Source organism: Polypterus senegalus, unplaced genomic scaffold (assembly GCF_016835505.1).
Source record: "Polypterus senegalus isolate Bchr_013 unplaced genomic scaffold, ASM1683550v1 scaffold_3847, whole genome shotgun sequence".
Classification (NCBI taxonomy): Eukaryota; Metazoa; Chordata; class Cladistia; order Polypteriformes; family Polypteridae; genus Polypterus; species Polypterus senegalus.
Genome location: NW_024385721.1, coordinates 1 through 10,180, shown reverse-complemented (window position 1 = coordinate 10,180; position 10,180 = coordinate 1). Strand labels below are relative to the sequence as shown.

Genomic DNA, 10,180 nt, shown 5'->3' with positions numbered 1-10,180 from the left:
GAGGTGAAGGAGGGTATTTGAGATATTACACTGATCCTGAGAGATAATTACACATGGATGTATCACTCTTAATCAATCATGCATCTTAGTCAATAGTTTTATAGTATTTAGCCTTCAATTGAGTTTACCACCAGCTTTGGGCTGCATTCCCAAACAACCTGACTCCAAGGAGACCTGATCCCGGCGTGACGAGGGACGCCACTGGCCTCACACCATCCACGGGCATCACATTTCCCAAACCCGGGTAGGGGCGGGCGGGGTTTTGGTGCTGGGCTCTTCCCTCTTCACTCGCTGTTACTGAGGAAATCCTGGTTAGTTTCTTTTTCCTCCGCTTAGTAATATGCTTAAATTCAGAGGGTCATCACGTCTGAGCTGAGGTCTGAGTCAGAAGAAAAAGAGGTTTTTTTTGGCAGGAAGGAGGGGGGAAGAGGAGATGTAGGAAGGAGGGGTAAGAGGCCTCCGGGGAGGCCCAACACCCGCACCAACCATCCGAAACCCCTCAACCTACCCCCACCACCAACCTCTCTTGTCTCCGCGGACGCGAAACATTGGTGCATCCCGCCCACTGGGGGGTCCGGCAGATGCCCTCCCGCCACCCTCCGGGAGCACGCAGAGTCCTGAGTGGGGATGACCGGTCCGATGCCCTGCTAGTCGACCGCCGACCTGTCCCCTTGTGATTCTGCCCACGGGAGGCGAGGGGGAAAACGTCACCGCTGCCCCCCTCGTCTAGGAGGCCTTCCTCAATGAAGGGCGGCGGTGTCGATTGATCAGAAAGGTGATCCTCAGGCAGGCATAGCCCCGGGAGGGACCCAGGGCCGCAAAGTGCGTTCGAAGTGTCAATGATCACTGTGTCCTGCAATTTACATTACTTCTCGCAGCTAGCTGCGTTCTTCATCGACGCACAAGCTGAGTGATCCATCGCCAAGAGTAGTCTCTCTATTTGTCTCTCTCTCGTTTTTGGAAAACGAGTGAATTGTCGAAAGGCCCAACAAAAAGGAGGAATGCAACCAAAGGGCACCGCTTTTAATTGGTTAACTAAAAAGATTTCTAGGCATCTCGGGCCCCCCTTCAGGCAAGATGTAAAGAGGCCTCAAAACCTTGTATATCGTAATCTTTTTAGTTAGCCAATAAAAGATGTCCTTTCAGAAAATCTCATTATATGCAGATGATATGGTACTGTATATTTCGGACCCAGAAAATTCTGTGCCTGCAGTCTTAGCAGCACTCACAGAATTTCAAAAGCTCTCTGGTCTCAGAATTAATCTGAATAAAAGTGTACTCTTTCCAGTGAATTCTCAAGCATTTAATATTAGATTAGATACCCTACCTTTTATCATTGCAGAACAGTTTAAATACCTCGGGGTGAACATCACAAGTAAACAAAGCTCTTTATCAACAAAATTTCGTCGTCTGCATGGAAAAAATTAAACAAGACTTGCATAGATGGTCAACCCTTCATCTCACACTAGCTGGAAGAATTAACACTGTTAAGATGAATATTCTTCCTAAGCTCCTTTTATTTCAAAACATCCCAATATACATTAATAAGTCATTCTTTAAGCAATTAGATTCAACAATAACCTCATTTGTTTGGAATTCAAAACATCCACGCATCAAAAGAGCGACCCTACAAAGACAAAAGGCAGAAGGTGGCATGGCTCTACCTAACATCCAGTTTTATTACTGGGCAGCAAATATACAGGCGATAAGAACCTGGACACAAATAGAAGAGCATACACAGGCTTGGACCTAAATAGAAGTAAAATCCTGCAGTACTTTTTGTATTCCTGCTCTGCGCTCCAATAAACACACGTTATCGGCAATACACTAATAACCCAATTGTGCTTCACTCACTCAGAATATGAACCAATGTAGAAAGCATTTTAAGATGGAGAATCTTTTATCTGTGGCACCCCTGCAAGAGAATAACCTCTTCCAACCTTCACAAACATATGCAGTTTTTAATATCTGGTAATGATTTGGGATTAATTTGCGTAGAGATCTTTATATAGACAACGTCTTTGCATCCTATGAACAATTACATTCCAAATTTAACATTCCAGCTACACATTTCTTTCACTATCTTCAAATCAGGAACTTTGTTAAACAGAACCTTCCAGATTTTCCTCATCTTGCACCCTCATCCACGCTGGAAAAATATTGCTCAATTTTAAGGAATTAGACTCCATCTCTACAATATATAAAATCATTTTACAATCCCTTCCTTTCAAAGATCCAAGAGGACACTGGGAAAAAGACCTCTCAATTAATAGATCAGAAAAGGAGTGGAAAGTAGCAATGCAGAGAATTCACTCGAGCTCCATATGCACAAAGCATACAATTATACAACTTAAAATTATATATCGAGCACATCTGTCTCGACTAAAACTCTCCAAAATGTTTCCAGGGCATGATCCAACCTGTGAACGCTGCAACCAAGCCCCAGCCTAACTGGGTCACATATTCTGGGCCTGCACCAAATTAACATTATTCTGGACAAAAATTTTTAATTGCCTCTCAGACAGCCTTGGACTCACAATCCCTCCTAACCCATTAACAGCTGTGTTTGGGGGTCTTCCAGAGGGGCTTAAAGTGGAGAAGAACAAACAAATTGTGATTGCATTCACTACACTGTTGGCACGCAGACTTATTCTGATAAACTGGAAGAACCCAAACTCTCCTCTTTTAAGTCAGTGGGAAACCGATGTGTTATATTATTTGAAATTGGAAAAAATCAAATACTCACTTAGAGGATCCGTACAGACTTTTTTCAAAACATGGCAGGATCTAATCAGTAATATTTTAAAATAAGTTTATAAAGCACAGAGAATTTATTAATTTAGGTATTTTTACAAGCCTTAAATTTTACACCGTTTGGCTTGCTCTCTCTCTCTCAGGGTGGGGATCGATCTGTTCTTAACATAATTCTTTTTTTTTTTTTGTTAAAACTTGATTGCTATGTATTGATTGTAATAAAATTAATAATAAAAAAAAATGTCCTTTCATTTGACTTCTCCCAAAATTCATAATGGCTAACATGGTACAATACCATAATACTATTGGCAATAATATGAAATCTATGGCAAAGCTATTAAGTGTAGCAATCTACTACCTAAGACTACAAAATGTCAACAATAACCAAAAAGAAAAATTTCAATGACCAAGGGACCAAATCATGAATTAAAGAGAAAGCGAGTACTTTTACAGTGAAGTCTAAATGCCAAGTTAGTATTTTTAGAGGTGACTCACTTGGTAAGCAATGACCAGTTTTAATTTCAAAGAGTGCTTTAGCCAAATTTTTCACTCCAGCTATACAAAAACTAGGGTTCTGGGAATCTTAGATCAGACACTACAAATGTAATAGTTCTTTGTATTAATATCTGGCTCTGAAAGGTGTTATCCCTAATCTGAACACTCACAAAATTACTGCTTCTTCTCACCTGTACATGATTGTCAAAGAGGAAATCATTCTTGAGTAACAATTATTTCTTGCCCACTATCAAATATTGTATGATGCTATCTTTAAAAACCCTGTCATTAGCTTTTGAGAACAGTACAGAATTACTATCCAAGCAAATTAATTATTTATTTAGTACAAATGCATCTCGGCAGTTACACTCTGAAGGTATTCTTAACAGGACAGATTATCTCAGATAACTTCTTCGTTTCCAATTTAATTTTTGTAAGAAAACTATGAAATAATCTGTGAAATTACCAGAATAGATGTAGAATACTCCTGTTCTCCAAATGAGGCACTCTATAGAGAGACAGGATTTTAATCACAATTTAAGTTGTTCCATTTCTTTAGAAGTCAAAAGGTTATCTTTAAATTACGACATCATTGATACGAACATGAAGAGAAGGACAATAAAATCTTAGACCAACAAATCCACAAGCAGGAAGTCTGTAATTTAATAGGAATTAACAATAGACAAATAAAATTATTGACCATAAAATATAACTTTTATATTTACAGAGTACTATATAGAAGTCGTAATATTCCACTCAGTTTAACACTTAAATTACCAAAGTCTACAAAACACTTAAATCCGTCCCACTTTAAATTCCTTCCACCTCTCAGTCAGTGTTTTTTGTCTTGTAAATGTGTCTAAAGATTCCTTTGCAATGAATCAGTGATCTGTGGACTCGAAAAATCCGACTGCACATTATGATACAATTTGTGAATTTTTATGCTTTTATTAAAATTATATCTATATATAGATATCTCATACATACAGTAATCCCTCCTCCTTCTGGAACACAACACCTGCGATATGGTCATTTTTATATATTTTAAGCCCTTATAAACTCTCCCACACTGTTAACATTATTAGAGTCCTCTAGACATGAAAACACCCTTTAGTCAAAAGTTTAAACTGTGCTCCATGACAAGACAGAGATGACAGTTCTTTTTCGCAATTAAAAGAATGCAAACATATCTTCCTCTTCAAAGAATGTGTGTCAGGAGCAGAGAATGTCAGAGAGAGAGAGTGTGTAACAGAAAAGCAAACGATCAAAAAATCAATACGTGCTTTTGGGCTTTTAAGTATGCCGAAGCACCGCGATAAAGCGACATTTTTCAGAGGAGTCCTGGATCTTGGTAGCAGAAAGTATGTTGGCTGTCCACCCTTGCTGACCTATCCTCTTCTCAATACGATGAAGGGTAGGCGGTCGTCTACAGAAAGATGCTGAAAAACAGGAGAGAGAAATGTTACTTTGACTCGCACAATTCAAGAAATAGTGTAAATGAACAATACTCTAGTTTAAGGACAGGAACAATAGAAGAAAACTTACAAAGAATGTGCTGGCACCGGAGGGCTTCCTGCTCATCTTTCCAACGGTTATCATACATCCTGCCATGCATTCCAGTAGGCACCTTCCTCTGCTTCATCTTGGGCATACATCATCCAGTGTCACTGGGAATTGCATAACAAGATTTTCATATGTCTGTTGCTCATCCAACTTTTTGTTGAAGTCTGCAGCAACCCCTCTATTCCTGGTCGTCTCACATCTGTAAAAAAAAAAAAAATAGACACACATTCAAAAGAAACTCGTTGAATTATATGGAAATATGTTTTTAAAGGTAAATTCAATTGTCAATTCAACTCGCTCTGAGCAACTCTCACTCATCTGATTCTGTATGATGATCTTTCCTCTGCCGATGGTGTCCGGCCGGGTATGACGGTAATGCTTCTCTGCAGGGCCAGGTAGTCAGCCACGTTGCTCTTCTCAATAGCATTACAGGATCTCATGGCTGCTGTTTCCAGGACCCTCCTGGCCACATCGGCGGTGATCTCCTTGATCTTGTACCTGTAAGCACATGGTTAAAAACATATAACCATATTTTCATTTAAACAAAAGTTGCATTAGTTTTTAACAAAAGTGCCTTTTATGAGGACTTACTTTTTGGGCAAACGATTCACATCATTAGAGGGATTGTAAATAGGATTACCAGTGGTGAATAGAAAACCTGTTTGAAGGGTCGTCCTCAGCCAGGAGATGCCGTTCCTTCATGTAGATGGGGAGTATTTCCATCCATCAATCCATTTTCAAACCCGCTGAAACCGAACACAGGTTCTTAAGGTGGCCCAGGACGATAAATGCTTCTAAGTAATACAGAACCAGCAGGTGCTCCTCCCGGGACGTTGACTCGTCACATAAGTTTGGAGATGACAGATAGGAAGTCTCTCTTCGACACCTTGAAAATGAGATGGCATTCTCTCAGCTTTGGCAGATCAGCATTCATCTGTCGGTATCTAAACAGGTGATAGAAAAACACACACATACTGTATCTATACATGGTTATCTTTAAGCTTCAAATGACTAGAGCATGATTTAAGTTCATGAACAGAAAAGTGAGGATGCGTGACTTATTAAGAAATGGCACAACTCTTTGCTGCAATTTCCTTTCAAACCTGTTTGGGGAAGGTCTTCTGCATGTGACTGAAATAGTCCAGGTACATCATAATCTGATTGTGTTTCTCCGGGTTCTGCAGGGTGAATTTGGTCTGGAACAGGAGGAATGTGGTAAATTGTTTCACACTCTTCATATAATTCGTGACCGTCTGGAAGGTGAGCCCAGCCTGATGAAGCTTCAGAAAGTATGCCCTGGTCTTTTCAATGTCATGGATAAAATTTATATTTGCCTCGTTTTCATCCATGTAGAAAAGGAATTGGCAGACATTGTCACACTTCAAACAGAGGGGAGAAAAAAAGTTATAATATCCTTATTAATGTAATAGATAAATACACTCAGCAAGGTTTAGAATAGGCCACCTGTTTCTCACACTTTCTCATCTGGTGGTCGCCCTTCAGATACCTCGCAAAGTCCATGATAAGAGGCTGATAGGAACTATGTTTCCGGTAAAGCAGTGAAAGGCAACCGTTTTCGAGTTTTGCCGCATTAAGTCCAAAAATTTTCTTTTGAGGCGCACCTGAGAGACTGCCCATTAAAAAAAAAGTGGTGACGATACAATCTATGGACAATCGCCAATAAAATCGGTTAATTTTACAAGTTTGAAAGATTTGATTAATAAAGGAATCAAAGGATAAATCTTAAATGTAATTAATGTGAACGTTGAGATTGTTTTTCAGCACAGCACAATTCAGCACAATTTTGGAAAGACAGACGTGCATTTCCTTGTCGTTCATTTGAAGTCTTCGTCGCGTTTCTTAGGCTTCATTTCCATGAGGAGTTCCGTTATCTGTTTTTCCAACATAAAATATATTTTTTAAAAATTATCTTTTTAATCAACCAAAAATTCAAAAACACTAACAATTTTAAATATTTTACAAACGTTTTCGCGGCGCCCCAATAAAATTTGCACCAGTTGCCCGACAATGTGGTAAAGCCCCAGCCTCACCATGCTCCAGTTTGGTACATCTGTACTGTTGATACAAAAAGAAGAGTCTGCATTATTTAAAATCTCCAACGGCAGTTACTGGCCACTATGGGCAGCTTGTGTTTTGTCATGGAAATGTCCATTTAAAAAGTACTCACTCTTGGTAGAAAGGGTCATACACCACATCATCTTCCTCCTCTTGACTCTTCCAATGCAGGGGCAGACGTACCAGATGTCAAAGTCTGTGGTTCTTGAGAAGAGACTGGGGCAGGGGCAGCCATTCTAGATGATGAAGGCTGTACCAGTTCAGCAGAGGCTGGAGCAGATGTAATCTCAATCGGCTATGAAGAACTTCAGAAATTCAATCCTTTGACGCAGCTCGCCTTCATTCAAAATCTTGGCCTGCAGATCTCTGAATTCAACAATCCTTCTGTGCAAGAGAAGGAATTGTGTGTGTTTTTTGACAGCATTGACAACTTCATCAATTTCATCATTAGAACTGTTTTTAAGGCAAACCCTTCTGAGGTGGACAGAAAGGGTGGTCTGGGCATCTCACAGTAAAGGCAAACATGTGGAATCCTAATTGTTGTTTCTATTTCTCATCTTATTTCAGAAAATCAATTAAACCCACAAATTCAAAGCAAAAATGGTAAGGTAGCAACAAAGTGAAGTAGGAGATAAAAATGCTTAGAGAGAACTCACTTTGACTCCACAGCAGATGCAGCAGCAGCAACAGCACTAGAAGCCATTTTTTCCTTTCAAAGATGTTTGGTCTGTTTTAGACAGCAAGACAGTGTTATGAGAGAATGTGCCAGAGGTCTCAAATTTAAAGACCACAAGGGGTGGGCCTATGGTAATATCTGGCAAGAGTGGCATTAACACCATCCTAAACACAAACGTGTGAACGCTTATCCCAGGGTGAAAGGTGGCTGGCAGTAAGTACTGCAAATGTGCATTAATTTTATTCTTTGTCCAACATGAAACATTTTTTCAGGTAGGAGAAGACATCAAAACTGACATTAAGGGGTGTGAACAGCCACCAGGATTAACTTTGGCTGACCAGGAAGGCACTTTCTCTCCAGCCGTCTGGAGTTTTTTTTGTTTTTTCTGTCCCCCCTGGCCATTGAACCTTACTCTTATTCGATGTTAATGTTGATTTATTTTGTTTTATAATTGTGTCTTTCATTTTTCTATTCTTTAATATGTAAAGCACTTTGAGCTACTGTTTGTATGAAAATGTGCTATATAAATAAATGTTGTTGTTGTTGTTCACAGCTATGAAAAGTTACAGGTTCAAAGGTGGATTATTTGTATGGAGATGGGAGAAACAAAACCTTTTGGCAAAAGCACACTTACTCATGCATGAATTTTATATAAATATAAATATTTTACTTTAGCACCACCGCTGTGCCATGTAAGTACAGCAGAGGAGTCTGATTTTAATATGGACACTGAAGGAGACAATCTTTTCATTCTAATCCCAAAGCAGATTGAATGGCCTGGCATCATGGGTCCTATTCACTTCTGGCCACATTTCTGCCATCTATCACTGAGCACAAAGCTCTATACCAAGCAACCGGACTGCACACAAACCTTAGGCATCTGTTGTCTGGCAGAGTGGCCATAATTTAGCAGATATGAGGTGGATGTTGTAGATGTGGGGATTTTTTCTTTATTTGGAGAATCCAGTCAATGCACAGGCAACCGTGTGAAACAGAATACTGAGTGTTCATATACATATATAATGAACTGTATATGTCACCTCTAACACAAGACTTAGGCAACATCCACCTCAGATCTGGTTAACTCTTCCATCATTTGGAGAAAGTAGTCCATGGACAGGCAACCACCAAAGTGTATACATGAGTATTTATATACATTACATGTAATCTCTGAGAAATTAACAGATTTGAGGTGAAAGCATATTCAGGTTTTTTTATTCATTTTGCTATTTCCATACATTACTGCACATTGTCTTTATATATACAAATTACACGCTGAAGCCTAGGGTGAGGGCCCTAGTGGAGCCGCCGCGGGTGCAGATCTTGGTGGTCCTAAGGGATGGGCGAGCGCCCATCGAAAGGGAGTCGGGTTCAGATCCCCAAATCCGGAGTGGCGGAGACAGGCGCCTCCCCGTTGGGGCGTGCAGTGCAGTGACGCAAGCGATCCCAGAGAAGCCCCGGGGAGAGTTCTCTTTTTTTGTTGAAGGGCAGGGCCACCCTGGAATGGGTTCATCCTGAGAGAGGGTCTCGCGCCTTGGAAAACATTGAGCTTCCGGCGGTGTACAGAGAGCTCTCGCCGGCCATTGAAAATCGTGGGGAGATGGTGTAAATCTTGCTCCGGGCCGTACCCATATCCGCAGCAGGTGAACAGCCTCTGGAATGTTAGAACAATGCAGGTAAGGGACGTCGGCAAGCCGGATCCGTAATTTCGGGATAATTTTCTTTAAGGGCTGTGTCGGTCAGGGTGGGGTGCGAAGCGGGGCTGGGCACATGCCACATCTGGGCAAGCGCCAGGCCCTTTCTGTGGATCGCCTCAGCTGTGGCCCACGTTGGCCTGCCTCTGACGCACTACCTCCTCTCCCCGTCGCAGGGGGCGGGGGCCAGGGGGGCCGGCGCCTAGCAGCTGGCTTAGAACTGGTGCGGACCAGGGGAATCCGACTGTTTAATTAAAACAAAGCATCGCGAGGGCTGGAGAGTGGTGTGGATGTGATTTCTGCCCAGTGCTCTGAATGTCAAAGTGAAGAAATTCAATGAAGCCCGGGTAAATGGCGTGAGTAACTATGAACAGTTGGGTCCCGGTCCAAAACCTGCTCTGCCCTACCTCCTATCTAGCGAAACAAAAGCAGAGTTCTGGGCTCGGCTGGGCAAACACAGTTGGCACCTGTGTAACACAATGAAACTTATTGAATTGACGATGTGGAGAGTATTCTCATTATTAGGCTGTGAATTTGCCCAGGATTCACAGTTACATAAACTAGGGGTGAAGGGCGTTTTTAGCTGTTCGCTTTCAAATAATATTGCATTAGTGCGATGATGTTATTACATATATTGTCTCTTTCTTTCAGGTGTGTAATAGAAGCATATAGCACCGAAGTTACTGCTCTTTACCATTCTCTCCTCTGCATGTCCTGGAGTACAAAAGAAACAGCATACAGCAACATGCGGGGACTGGCAGGAACACTCAATAAAACTGAATAAAAAGAAAATCAAGTGACGGTGAGATACGAAGAAGGCAGCTTCACCAGCGTTTGTGTGTTAGAACCCTTTGGGGGGGTGTTAGTATGCATCGTGGTACACTGCAGAGCTATAGCGCGTCTTTATGTGAAAACGGCAATG

General features: G+C 41.2%; 1 non-coding gene across 1 annotated transcript; it reads right to left on the bottom strand.

Moving 5' to 3' along the window:
* Positions 1 to 776: 776 nt before the first annotated feature.
* Positions 777 to 930, bottom strand: LOC120522454. The gene has a single exon (XR_005632387.1). It is a non-coding gene; the product is annotated as a 5.8S ribosomal RNA (ribosomal RNA).
* Positions 931 to 10,180: the final 9,250 nt, after the last annotated feature.